Here is a 14,196-nt window from a genome sequence, read left to right as displayed (position 1 = left end):
GTATGTTGAATACTAAGGGCGTCGTTGAGTGACACAGGAAGAAACCCTTTGAATTACGCCCTTACAGCCAATATTTGTATCGGTCCTATTCAGACTGGCTCCATTGTACGGGTATACCGAGCACAACGCTGCATACTTTACCCGTTATCTTTATAGCAAATAAAGCAGTGGTGATATTTAAACTTCCACTTCACTCAGGGCTCTCTTTAAAAAATAATAAAGACACAATCCCCTTTCCAAATAAAACGTTGGCGCTATTACTTTAGGGGAACAGTCTGCCTTACTGTCCTTTGAGTGAGTGAGTGAGTGAGTGAGTAAGCGATGTAAAACCCAACCCACTCACTCACACTGGTTGTCACGAGTGAGTGAGTACACCAGAAATGGTCTTCACACAATGTATCCATGTGGAGAATCGAACCCTAGTCTTCGGCATGACAAGCGAACGCTTTAACCACTAGGCTTCCCCACCGCTTTCACTGTCCTTGGACAATATTCACCTTCTGCCCAGCCCTTACTGTATTCATACTGCCCTTCATAAAGCAAGTCTAGTTTATCTCCGATTCAGTGCCGAATGTTTTTTTCATTTTGTTCAGTTTAAACAGAGGATGTTTGCATTAGGTATTAAGAATTAAAGCGTTAGGCTTGTCAGTGGTTGAGCAACTGTTACAAGTCTGGAGTCTTCGTGACAGCCGATTCCCCACATGGGAACAATGTGTGAAGCCCATTTCTGGTGTCCCCAGCCGTGATATTGCTGGAATTTGCGAAAGGCGGCGAAAAAATAAACTCCAATGTGAGTGAGTGAGTTGGGTTCTACGCCGTTTTCTATTCCAGCAATAACACGACGGGGGACGCCAGGAATGGGCTTCACACATTGCACACATGTTGGGAATCGAACCCTTGTCTTCGGCGAGACGAGCGAACGCTTTAACCACTAGGCTACCCCACCGTACCGACAACCGATGTGAATCCTGGCTAGTAAAGCCTTGGCTTTCGTAAAGAAATATGTCTCAGAACCAAGAGACGTGACACACACTGACATATATCTGAGTCCTGATAAATGACCAACCAGATCACGAACTTTCGGGTTGAATAAGTCAAATGTTGGTAACCGGTTCATTAAAACTGCAGGAGTACAAATGTGCGTGTGGATATGGAAAGTATTTATACCTACAAATATTGGTTTAATATATACTGAACCACAAAAGAAACGTCGCTTTTCAAAACCAAATGCAAGATTTTGTTTTTACAAAATTGTGTTTTTATTATGATCGTATCGTTTTGTTAACATGTTTTTGAATCCAAATTGACAGTTATTACCAACGTCAGTGTGTTTTCTGATAAAATAGCATTTCGAACACACGCACCTAAAAAGGCAGACGTGATAAACGGTTCCGTATGATATTCGTGAAAATGAAAATGCACGTGCAGATCGTGACAACCCTACCACTGAAAGCGAGTCCCAAACTCGCCCGAAATCATTTTTGTTTTGACACAATCGTCAAGGCACGAATTACGAGAAATCAGAGGAACCAAGTCTTCGGACGATTGCAAGTTGGCCAGACTGCCAATGTTCATGTTAGGACAATCTACCGAAACGAGATTCAAAGAAAACTGAATGACCGCCACCCTAGGCCGACAACTGCTGCTGGACTCGATCAGGCATTTCACAGAGTATGGACCCTAAGTGCCTATGGCCTTCATCAACCGGCTAATTCATTCCATGTACAGACGATGCAACGCTTTCATCGATGCCCATGGAGGCCACACACAATACTGACTCGGGGGTATCTTAATGGTACCAGTTTTGGTGATTTGCTTGTGTGAACTCTAAAGTGAATCCCGAAAATATGTTAACCATAATTGTCAAGTTTGAACTCAATCCTCCGTTTTGATTGTTCATTAGAGTGAATAAAAGTGTGTGCCTTAAGAAACCGCTATCAGTGCGACATTTCTTTTGTGGTTCAGTATATTAGAACAGTTTAATCAGTGAGCAGTGAGAATGTCACATAACCTGACATGCACAGTGAATACAGGAATAACCTCGTTAATGTGGGCGGATTCCGTCCGGATTAGCAGGTATCCGGATTAACGATGATGGGAGCGGGTGTTGTTAATGTAAAAATACGAGAACGTACACGTCTAAACACACTCTTACGCAAAACAATCCGTCCGGATTAACCAGGTTGGGAACTAACAAGGTTACACTGCCATTGTTAAGTACAACATCATCTCGAGATAACCACGATGGTGATGAAAAGATCACAGAAACAATAACGATATCAATGAGTGAAAAGATAAAAATGACGATGCTAATAATGAAATATACAGTAGCAACACTGGTAACGGCATAATGACAACTAGATAAAATAACAATAAACATTAATGTTTGTTTTGCGGTGTTATTGTTATTACTACTACTACTACTACTACTACTACTACTACTACTACTACTACTACTACTACTACTACTACTACTACTACTACTACTACTACGGACCGCCTCCGTGGTGTAGTGGTTAGAGCGTCCGCCCGGAGTGCGGAAGGTCGCGGGTTCGATCCCCGACCGCGTCATACCAAAAGACGTTAAAATATGGTACTTGTTGGTCCCTGCCTAGCGCTCGGCATTATCGGATACAACAAGGACTGGTCGGTTCGGAGTCAGTATAATGTGTCTGAGTGGGGTATTCATGCTTCACTGCGGCATGGTATCTCAGTGGGCTAGCACTATAAAACCAGCTTCAGTCTGGGCTAGTACAAGCAGCCGCACATACACATATCCACGCATGCACGTCGTCATATGAGAGAAATATCCTCAAGCACGACGTTAAACCCAATTCCACCACCACCACCACCACTACTACTGCTACTATTACTACTACTACTACTACTACTACTACTACTACTGCTACTATTACTACTACTACTGCTGTTACTACTACTACTACTACTACTGCTACTATTACTACTACTGCTACTATTACTACTACTACTACTACTACTACTACTGCTCCTGATACTACTACTTTTACTACAGCTATGACGACAACGCCGACTAGTACTATTTACTACTACTACTACAACTACCACTATTACCACCACCACCACCACTACTACTACTACTGCTACTATGACGGCGACTACTACTACCACTACTTACTACTACTACTACTACTACCACCACCACTATTACTACTACTACTACTGCTGCTGCTGCTGCTACTACTACGACTACAACTCCTACTACTGGTATGACGGCGACGTAGACTACTACTACCACTACTTACTACTACTACTACTACTACTACTACCACCACCACTACTACTACTGCTCCTGCTGCTGCTACAATTACTACTGATACTGCTACTGCTACTGCTGCTACTATTACTACTGCTACTACTACTACTACGACAACGACGACGACATCAGCTACTGCTACTACCACTACTTACAGCTTCTACTACGAATACTGCTATTACTATCATTTTTATTACAACTTGGGAGTTTGTTCAAGATAGAGGTGATATTACATTCCGCGCAACCACTTCGGACATGCACATACAGAACAGAAACTAGTCCAGTCAACACGACATTTCTATAGCTGAAGATTAGCTCTTACGCCGCGGTATTCTTCGTGATTAGAACTTGACACACCTAAAGTGTCATAGCATGTGAACTTACCTCACAATCCAACTCACAGTGAAGTCCAAGAATCAGGGGTAGTGTCACCCCCCAGGAGGAAGTACAAGAGGGGTGAAGGGAGGACCTTCATAGCTCACATTACTCCGGTTCACGCGTACCTCACCCACGGGCTACACACCCTTGTCAATCCGTCCTACCCACAGCGCGCCACGGAGATTAGTGACGACACTTCGCGCAACTTCAGCGAGTGTTTATAAATATAGCCTATTGATTCGGCTAGCGGCACATAATACGACGAACCTCTCTGCCTTATTTGGCAACACCCTGAATGTTAGGTCGAAGTGCCGTTATGTGAACATATTAACTTGCCTACTATCCGCTGTGCTCATTCGTGTATGCGGTGGGGCTCCATTTAACTGGACCAATTGTGTTGTCTTGTGTTCGAACATGGTGAATGCACGTGTGTATGGGTCAATTAAAAGTGGTTTATGTGTAAAGTCTTTGTGACTTATTCAGCGATACGACGGGTACGCGGATCAGCTGTCAGTGTTACAGCAACGATGATTCTAAATACCAATGGTGTCAAACATTCAGCTCTGTGGCACGGTGTTACCGTGTCTCAACTGTCAAACATTCAGCTCTGTGGCACGGAGTTTCCGTGTTTCAACTGTCAAACATTCAGCTCTGTGGCACGGAGTTTCCGTGTTTCAACTGTCAAACATTCAGCTCTGTGGCTCGGTGTTTCCGAGTCTCAACTTTTAAACATTCAGCTCTGTGGCACGGAGTTTCCGTGTTTCAACTGTCAAACATTCAGCTCTGTAGCACGGAGTTTCCGTGTTTCAACTGTCAAACATTCAGCTCTGTGGCTCGGTGTTTCCGAGTCTCAACTTTTAAACATTCAGCTCTGTGGCACGGAGTTTCCGTGTTTCAACTGTCAAACATTCAGCTCTGTGGCTCGGTGTTTCCGAGTCTCAACTTTAAACATTCAGCTCTGTGGCACGGAGTTTCCGTGTTTCAACTGTCAAACATTCAGCTCTGTAGCACGGAGTTTCCGTGTTTCAACTGTCAAACATTCAGCTCTGTGGCACGGAGTTTCCGAGTCTCAACTTTTAAACATTCAGCTCTGTAGCACGGAGTTTCCGTGTTTCAACTGTCAAACATTCAGCTCTGTAGCACGTAGTTTCCGTGTTTCAACTGTCAAACATTTAGCTCTGTGGCTCGGTGTTTCCGAGTCTCAACTTTTAAACATTCAGCTCTGTGGCACGGAGTTTCCGTATTTCAACTGTCAAACATTCAGCTCTGTGGCACGGAGTTTCCGTATTTCAACTGTCAAACATTCAGCTCTGTGGCAGCTGGGTTTCCGTGTCTCAACTTTTAAACATTCAGCTCTGTGGCACGGTGTTTCCGTGTCTCAACTGTCAAACATTCAGCTCTGTGGCACGGAGTTTCCGTGTTTCAACTGTCAAACATTCAGCTCTGTGGCACGGAGTTTCCGTGTTTCAACTTTTAAACATTCAGCTCTGTGGCTCGGTGTTTCCGAGTCTCAACTTTTAAACATTCAGCTCTATGGCACTGGACTGAGTTTCCGTGTTTCAACTGTCAAACATTCAGTTTCCGTGTGTTTCAACTGTCAAACATTCAGCTCTGTGGCACGGGAGTTTCAGTCGCTCTGTGCACGGAGTTTCCGTGTTTCAACTGTCAAACATTCAGCTCTGTGGCTCGGAGTTTCCGAGTCTCAACTTTTAAACATTCAGCTCTGTGGCACGGAGTTTCCGTGTTTCAACTGTCAAACATTCAGCTCTGTGGCTCGGTGTTTCCGTGTTTCAACTGTCAAACATTCAGCTCTGTGGCTCGGTGTTTCCGAGTCTCAACTTTTAAACATTCAGCTCTGTGGCACGGAGTTTCCGTGTTTCAACTGTCGAACATTCAGCTCTGTGGCACGGAGTTTCGATGTTTAACCTGTCAAACATTCAGCTCTGTAGCACGGAGTTTCCGTTGGGCTGAAACGTTTATTCGTACTGTCCCTTTACGATAACTGCCGGAATTGGTAAGTTAATGGTCGAATTATTTTGAATCTCCCATTCCTAACAGCTGTGGCGAACAGGAACCCCTCAACTATGTGGCAGTGGTTTAAACTGTTGACAGATAAATGCACATTTTATTCCATTCAGCTCCTTTAAGGGTGGCCCTAGCTCTACAACGAGGAACCACTTGAAACCAACACATTCGAACCTATTGTGGTTTTCTTCGACAAGGGCGGTGGGATAGACTAGTGACTGACTGAATTTTGGTTTTACTCCGCTTTTAGCAATATTCCAGCAACATCACGGCAGGGGAAACCAGAAAAGGGCTTCATACATTGTGCCCATGTGGGGATTCGGTCTTCGGCGTGACGAGCCAACGCTTTAATCACTGGGCTACCCCACCGCCCCGATAGACTAGTGTGTGTGCGTGTGTGTGTGCGCACGTGCGCGCGCGCGCGTTTGAGCTATGCTCCTAGTAGTGTGTGTGTGTCCGTGTGTGTAAGCTATGCTCCTAGTAGTGTGTGCGTGAGTGTGTGAGAGCTATGCTCCTAGTAGTGTGTGTGTGTCCGTGTGTGTAAGCTATGCTCCTAGTAGTGTGTGCGTGCGTGTGTGTGAGCTATGCTCCTAGTAGTGTGTGTGTGTCCGTGTGTGTAAGCTATGCTCCTAGTAGTGTGTGTGTATACGTGTGTGTAAGCTATGCTCCTAGTAGTGTGTGAGCTATGCTCCTAGTAGTGTGTGTGTGTGCGAGTGTGTGTGAGCTATGCTCTAAGTAGTGTGTGTGTATGTGCGTGTGTGTGAGCTATGCTCTAAGTAGTGTGTGTGCGTGTGCGCGTGTGTGTGAGCTAAGCTCCTAGTAGTGTGTGCGTGCGTGCGTGCGTGTGCGTGTGTGCTATGCTCCTAGTAGTGTGTGAGCTATGCTCCTAGTAGTGTGTGACTTCGTTGCCAGGTGAGTATACAATTTTACATACATTTTCCATTCTATTACCTCTCCAAAATTTTGAGAACATGTAACATCCCCTAAAACGACGATAAAAGTTTCTAACAAAGCATCTTTAAGTTAATCTTTATTGGTTTAACAAACGAAAACATTCATTTACATGTATGTCCGTTTCGCAAACACCTGGTGTCATCACTGAATTTCAGTCATCCATTCATATACATGTCGCCCCTAGTGCTATCTGTTTCGGGAGGGTAGGTGGGATAGCCTAGTGGTTAAGGCGTTCGCTCGTCACGCCGAAGACCCGGGTTCGATTCCCCACATGGGCACAATGTGTAAATGTGTAAAGCCCATTTCTGGTGTCCCCCCGCCGTGATATTGCTGGAATATTGCTAAAAGCGGCGTAAAACCAAACTCACTCACTCACTCTGTTTCGGGAGATAGGGCCAGTGGGGTAGCCTGGTAGTTATAGCGTTTGCTCGTCACGCCGAAGTCACGGGTTCGATTCCCTATATTGGTACGAAGCGTGAAGCCAGTTGTTGGGGTCCCCCGCCGTCACATTGCCGGAATATTGCCAAATGCGGCGTAAAACCATACTCACTCACAGTTTCGATAGATTTTACTCTGGTGTGGACATATTACAATCTGAGGGGCCAAAGAGAGTAATACAATGCACATGAATATTGCAAGAACTATGTAACGATGTCCATTCAACCAGCGATGACTCCTTCAAGGTTTGAAAATAGTAATCTGTGGCTAAATAATAGTGTGCAAACAAAACATTCAAAGGAGACTTGGGTAAGAAATGAACTCTCAGCCATGTGGGCGATTACGTTTTTGCAAAGTTGCACATGCCCCCTCGAAAACGAATTTATTGAGTTAAGATGTATGTTGGCAGATTAGCAGTTGTGCACTATGCGTTATTTGTCTTTCATTTGTAAAGTTTTAAATCAAATCATATATTCAAAAATAAAACTGTATAGAGTATAAGTGTTGACTATTGCGCTAGCACATATGATTTATTAATTTAATCGCTAACTTAAGATATTTTCAAATGAAAATTAAACATGACAAATTCAGCTGAGCGGTGTACTTTCTTTTGCTCCTCAGTATATTCATATCAACCCTAATGATCTCATCGCTGACATGAACGAAACAATTCTACGTATAGCATTAGACAATGAAAACTATACAAAAATACCTTGTATCTGACAGGCAATCGAGGTGTTATTCGTGTGTTACTCGACAGGTGCTCGATTCCTGTTTATTATTGTGGGTGTAACAGATGTAGTATAAAACGCAGTCCCCTTGTTATTAATATTCAGTAACTCTTCCTCATCCCCCGATTAATTGTTTGCTCGTTCGCTCTGAGTGCAGCGAGTACTTCAACAGGTAGTTAGTTTATCTAGTGCTCAGCTTATGATTACCTGTACTGGTGGCGCAGTCTTTGTGACGTCACCGCGTCATTAATACCGGGAAAGTACCTTCCTGGATTGCAACAGCTTGGGAAAACCGGAGCCATAGTTGGATCGCCATAGTTTGAATGTCCCGTGTTATTACAGGCCTGTGATTGGTTGAACAGGTGTAGTGGCTTGGAACAGGTGTACATTGTTACTTGATACTCCGCTTGAAACCATCATTATGTTTACAGGGCTTTTGTCGCGGTTTACAAAGTTGGGATATTATAGTGTTGTTAATGTGATCGGGATAATCTATGACGTGGAATCCGCTTCTCTTGGTGTTTTTATAACTTTTGTTTAAATATTTGTCTGAAAGGTGAGCACGGCTCATTCGGTTTTTCTTACAACGGAGAAACTAAAGTAAAATGTAGCCCTGATTAAAAAAATAGACTGGAATACAGTGAAAAATGTGATGTAAGAACATCTTCAATATCCAGTGCAGCGTATTTCAAGTCTATTAAATTTACCACAACATGGTATAGTGGATAATTGAAGATGAATTGGGGAGAGAGAAGTTATATATTTTTACTGACATTCTGGTTTGTTGTATTAAGTTTAAACCCGAAGTTGTTATCCATAAAGAGAATTAATAAGCAGCCTCAGCTGCTGATTTTATGTTTAAATGAAAAACAAAATCGACGCGTTTACCGAGCTTGCGTGTATCTATTGAACAGACTTTGTTCGACAATTCCCAGCAAAGGTGCCCAATTATTTTATACACAGTTAAGATTTGTTATACAATAACAAAATTGTCGACAAGTTTAAAAAATTGTAAGCGAAAAAGTAAAATGGCAGGGACGTATCATTTAACACTAAAATGTCGTGTGTGTTTTAAAGATTTACACAAAATCGGTGAATGTTCCTGATTTATCAGTGAATTCATGGGCAGATTAAATAATATCAAGATTCTCTAAATCAGTTGGAATTTCCAAATAACGCTGAATTTAGACCGTAGCCTTTATTAAAATTAGAAGCAAATATTACTTCTTATATCGATGTTATTTCCCATGCTTGTCGTAAGAGGTCACTAACGGGATCGGGTGGTCAGGGTCGCTGACTTGGTTTACACGTGTTTTCTTATCCCAGTTGTGTAGATCGATATTAATGCTGTTGATCACTGGATTGTCTGGTCCAGATTCTATTTTTTACAGACCGCTGTAGCTGGAATATTGCTGAACGCGGCGTTAACCAACAAACCAACGATATAATGTCCATAGCAAAAGGGAAAATGTTGAGAACTGTCTGAGCAAATATCATTGGCTATTAAATCTTTCAAATTTATGGGCATTAAGATCACTACAGCCAATTCTTTTACTAAAGTGAGTTATCTGGCAGAATCTTGATCCGAGTTTAATGTGTAAAAAAGAAACAATTCATCAGTTTTAATTTTGTTTTAAAATGCTCAAAGCATCTGCTTCAGCCCATGCCTCGGGAGTAAATTCCAAAGGTTTACAGTGTCGGGAAGAATATATTTACAATAATTTGTTGGTTTCCACTTGACAGTTTGCAACTTCTTACTAGTTCTGAGGTTGTAACTGCTAGATTCTAAAACTGAAGGTGAAAACTGGAAAGGTAAAAATTGTAATTCATCTTCGTTATTTTTTATATAGCTTTAAATATTGTGAACAAATTCTATCCAGAAGATGAGTTAGTGGCTTGTTGAAACATTTTAAGGTAAGGTAATATGACAAGGTAAAAAATGTAATTCATCTTCATCATGTTTTTTTTGGTGTTTTTTAAACTTTTAATATTGTGAACAAATTCTGACCAGAAGATGGGTTAGTGGCTTGTTGAAAACATTTTAATGGCAAGGTTGCCAGTTTCTGTGGCAAGGTGTCCTGTTCCAAGGAGCAAGGTTTCCCGTTTCTGTGGCAGGGTTTCCAGTTGCTTTGGCAGGGTTTCCAGTTGCTATGGCAGGGGGTAAAGATCTACCGTGTGACATTTTAACAAAGCTAAAATTCGGCAGCGGTCCCTTGATATAACATTTATAACATACGATTCAACATTTTGCTTGTCAAACTGGCAGTAAGTTTTAAGCTTATTGCTTTTTACATTCTGACTGTCATCCCAATTCTCTGCTCCATCTTTCATTATCGCCTTTACGGAGAATATCTGCGTAGATCGATGCTCATGCTGTTGATCACTGGATTGTCTGGTCGAGACTCGATTATATACAGACCGCCGCCATATATCTGGAATATTGCTGAGTGCGGCGTAAAACTAAACTCACTCACTCACCTTACAGAAAGACCTCCCCGGAAGAGAAAAACGGACAAATATAGACGTGAGACCTTATTAAGAATTTGGTTTGTTATCACTAATGTTAATTGAGATTATTAACCAGAGGTATTCTTCCCACAAAACTGATTAACATGGGTAATGTATATACGGCTTATATTGACATGAATGATACGAAGGGAATAGGAACGTCATTACCATAATAACAGTGACCCGGGTCAGAATTGGCCTTCAGCAACCCATGCTTGTCGTTGCTGGAATGCCTACTCAGCTTCTAACGATTGGGTGGACAAGCTCGGTGACATTCCGTGACCAACTCGTGCTATTCCGGGACAAGCCGAATCTTCTTGGAGGTTGCGGAAAGGGGAGAGTGGTGACGAATGGCTCTGTGATCCATTCGTCACCACTCGCCCCTTTCCGTAACCTCCAAGAAGATTCGGCATGTCCCGGAATAACACGAGTTGGTCACGAATGACTTGGCTGGTGCATGTCATCGTATCCCAAATGCGTAGATCGATGCTCAATTAGGATACGATGACATGTGTCCAAACAGTTCACTTAGCCTGACCACCCGATCCTATTAGTCGTCTCTCACCAGTAAATATAATACCCCCGTCACAATTGAGCCGGAATTATTATTATTATTATATTATTATGCTAACATTTGTATAGCGCCGATATCCAGCCCAGCTGCTCAAAGGTGCTGGATGTCAATCTCAGCGGCACATCGTATTATCAATCTCAACTCCCTGGGCAATCTCTTCCCACAGAGGGGCGGTGGGGTAGCCTAATGGTTAAAGCGCTGGCTCGTCACGCCGAAGACCCGGGTTCGAATCCCCACATGGGCACAATGTGTGAAGCCCATTTCTGGTGTCCCCCGCCGTGATGTTGCTGGAATATTGCTAAAAGCGGCGTAAAACCAACCTCAGTCAGTCAGTCTTCCCACAGAGGTTACTTGTCATATTTTCCTACGAAGAGAATGCTCCCTGGGGATCATACAACTCTAATGAGCGGGATGCTGTCGGAATGAAAATTTCTGGAGATTCCTGGAAATTCGAAATGAATTCTAATGAAACACAATGTGTATTTACTTATAGGTTTAACTTCTGCAGTTCTGTGTAAACGTTGTTATTATGACTTCACGAACAAAATGGCTTGCTACGCGCCTGATTCTCCCCTGAATATGTTCAGAATACTTATAATGCATTTAGAATGCAGTAAGAATACTTAGAAGGCAGTAAGAATACACCTTAAATGCCATTCGATATTGTTCCACTTCGAATGTATCTCGAAAGTTTGGAACATGTTACAAGAATTGACCCGAATTGTTTGAAAAATGCATTCGGAATGCAGTAAGAAGTTTTAGAATTCATTTCGAATTTCCAGGAATCTCCAGAAATTTCATTCCGACAGCATCCCGCTCATTAGAGTTGTATGATCCCCAGTGAGCATTCTCTTCGTAGGAAAATATGACAAGTAACCTCTGTGGGAAGACTGACTGGCTGCAAGTTGCAGAGGGATTTGAGGAGAAGTGGCAGTTTCCACACTGTATTGGGGCTTTGGATGGAAAGCATATATCTATAAAATCACCTGCCAAATCTGGATCACTCTACTACAACTATAAAAACTTTTTTAGCACTGTACTCCTAGCTCTTGTTGATTATAACTACAGATTTGTGTATGTAGATGTTGGTGCAAATGGTAGGTCATGTGATGCAGGTATATTTGCCAATTCATCACTGTATCAGGCACTGAACAGTAACTCCTTGAAAATTCCAGGTCCAAAGCCATTGTCTGGAAGATGTCTTGATACTCCCTATGTGATTGTTGGGGACGATGCCTTTCCACTAAAAGATAACATCATGAAGCCATATCCCCACCGGGACTTAGTTATGGAAAGGAATGTATTCAATTACAGACTTTCCAGAGCCAGACGTGTATCAGAAAATGCTTTTGGTATACTGACCAACCGATTTGGAGTATTTCAAAGGAGCTTATCATTAACACCTGAGACATGTACAAAGGTTGTTCTTGCATGTATTGCTCTACACAACTTTCTGTGTACAACAAAAGACAAAAAATACACAGAAACAGAAGTTTTTCCACTGGATAATGGAAGCAAGCCCCAATCACTACTTCAACAGGGTGGCAACAGGAGTGCCGATTATGCAAGGCAGATTAGGGAAGAATTTGAAGATTATTTCTGTTCTAATGGCCTAAGTTGATTGGCAGTGGGATCACATTGTCTGATTCTATGTATGAAGTAAAATGAAGTGTTCATATGGAACAAGCTATTTTCAGCCATACCTGCAGCTATTTTCCAATTCCAATACAGTAAAATGGCATTAATTATTTGATTTATTCATGTTCAGCTTATGTCAATGCCGACCGTAACTTGTTTTATGTAATTAATAAAATTTTGTAATCTATATCTATCCATACCAATGGATGTACAAGGTTTATTAAAAGTTTACATTCTTACAATACTAACCAAGTTACTTATAGTTGTTTTTTGATGAACCTGGCTTCTAAGAAAAGGATCCAACAGCTTAAACCATTCCCAGGTAGACTCATAGATATCATCTCGACCAGCCCCACTTTTCCGGGAGAGGGTTTCCTTCCTTAGTTCCTTGCAATAGTAGGTCCCCAGAGCAGAAATCTTAACTGGGACCTGATCCGCTATAATGAAAAAATGAAATTAAAATATTTTCATTTGACATATAATTATGATAAATGTACACTTTAATGTAAAGAAGTTGTGTAACCTCAAAAATATGCATGTTTTTACTTTTTACCCTGACCATGCTGACAGATCTCAAATAATCATGATAATGTAAATGAATATTGCTGTAATGCTCAACTACTACTGATCAAAATATCACTAAAATGTTAAACTTTAAAATAATACAAGTATAGTTTTTTGCCCAAAAAAGTGAGGCACTTTTATCGTTGATTAAAATTCAGATTTGTCTCATTTTTGGGGGGGGGTGGAGCTATACATCATGTTAATACTCAAAAATATTTAAGTTTGATAGGAAAACGTCTTTTATAGAAAATTTATAGGACTAAACGTCATCATTGGTTGAAAAACAGTCAGAAGAATGTCCAGTTATCTTATGTTAATATTTAAAACCAATTTACTTAACATGATTAAACATGAACAAGAAATAAATTTAGAATAAACATTTAATGTAAATATTCAAGACCAACTAATTACCCCCGGTTGAAAGCCTCACCAAATATAGGTCATTCTGCGAGAACCACGTAAACTGACAGATACTCGGTCAATGTTTTCGGTAAAATGTTGCGTTATTATAATAAAATGAAACCTTTATAAATGGATCTTTTCATATTGTACATATGTTTTATTTACCAAAATACCATCAACAATGCTTCTAAATTGCCTAAATTTGTACTGATAGCAGGCTGTGGTTCAATGTTTGTGTTTTGGTTGTACAGTCAGACCTCGCATATCCGAACTTCAGATGAATGATCGAGATTATGGATCGTGACTCTGGTTCGCCATCGATGATAATGTGGGCGATAATTCATGACCAAATTTAGGTAAAGTCATACTAAATTTGTTAAGCAAAGAAGTAAGATTAGTTTATCAAATAGAAGCACGTCGAATATATTTCTGTCACTCACCTGTCATAACACCGTTCATCAGTTCGGAAATGGAAACGTAGGCGGCCTGTCTGTGTTCACGTTTTGAATAAAACGAACTAGACACATTCCAAAGACACTCGTGGGAATGGTAGTATGAAATAAACCTTTCAATGTCATGGTTGCTGAGGTCAATTTTTTCTTTAACATATTTCCGGCGTTGTAGTGTCGTCCGTTGTTGTGGTATCGCCATGTTTGATGTCTGCGTAAATATCACGAGACTACGAAACG

The 14,196-nt window shown here is 41.5% G+C and overlaps 1 protein-coding gene across 1 annotated transcript in view; it reads right to left on the bottom strand.

Moving 5' to 3' along the window:
• Positions 1-3,906, bottom strand: part of LOC124270193 — a 36,701-nt gene extending 32,795 nt beyond the window's left edge. The window contains exon 1 of the mRNA XM_046705227.1: positions 3,680-3,906. The gene's annotated coding sequence lies outside the window, so the exon portion shown is untranslated. The remainder of the gene's footprint in view (positions 1-3,679) is intronic.
• Positions 3,907-14,196: the final 10,290 nt, after the last annotated feature.

Source organism: Haliotis rubra, unplaced genomic scaffold (genome assembly GCF_003918875.1).
Source record: "Haliotis rubra isolate DU_JTF1 unplaced genomic scaffold, ASM391887v1 Scf15, whole genome shotgun sequence".
Lineage (NCBI taxonomy): Eukaryota > Metazoa > Mollusca > Gastropoda > Lepetellida > Haliotidae > Haliotis > Haliotis rubra.
The sequence above is the reverse complement of the archived record's forward strand: the minus strand, read 5'-3'. Positions and strand labels throughout refer to the sequence as shown.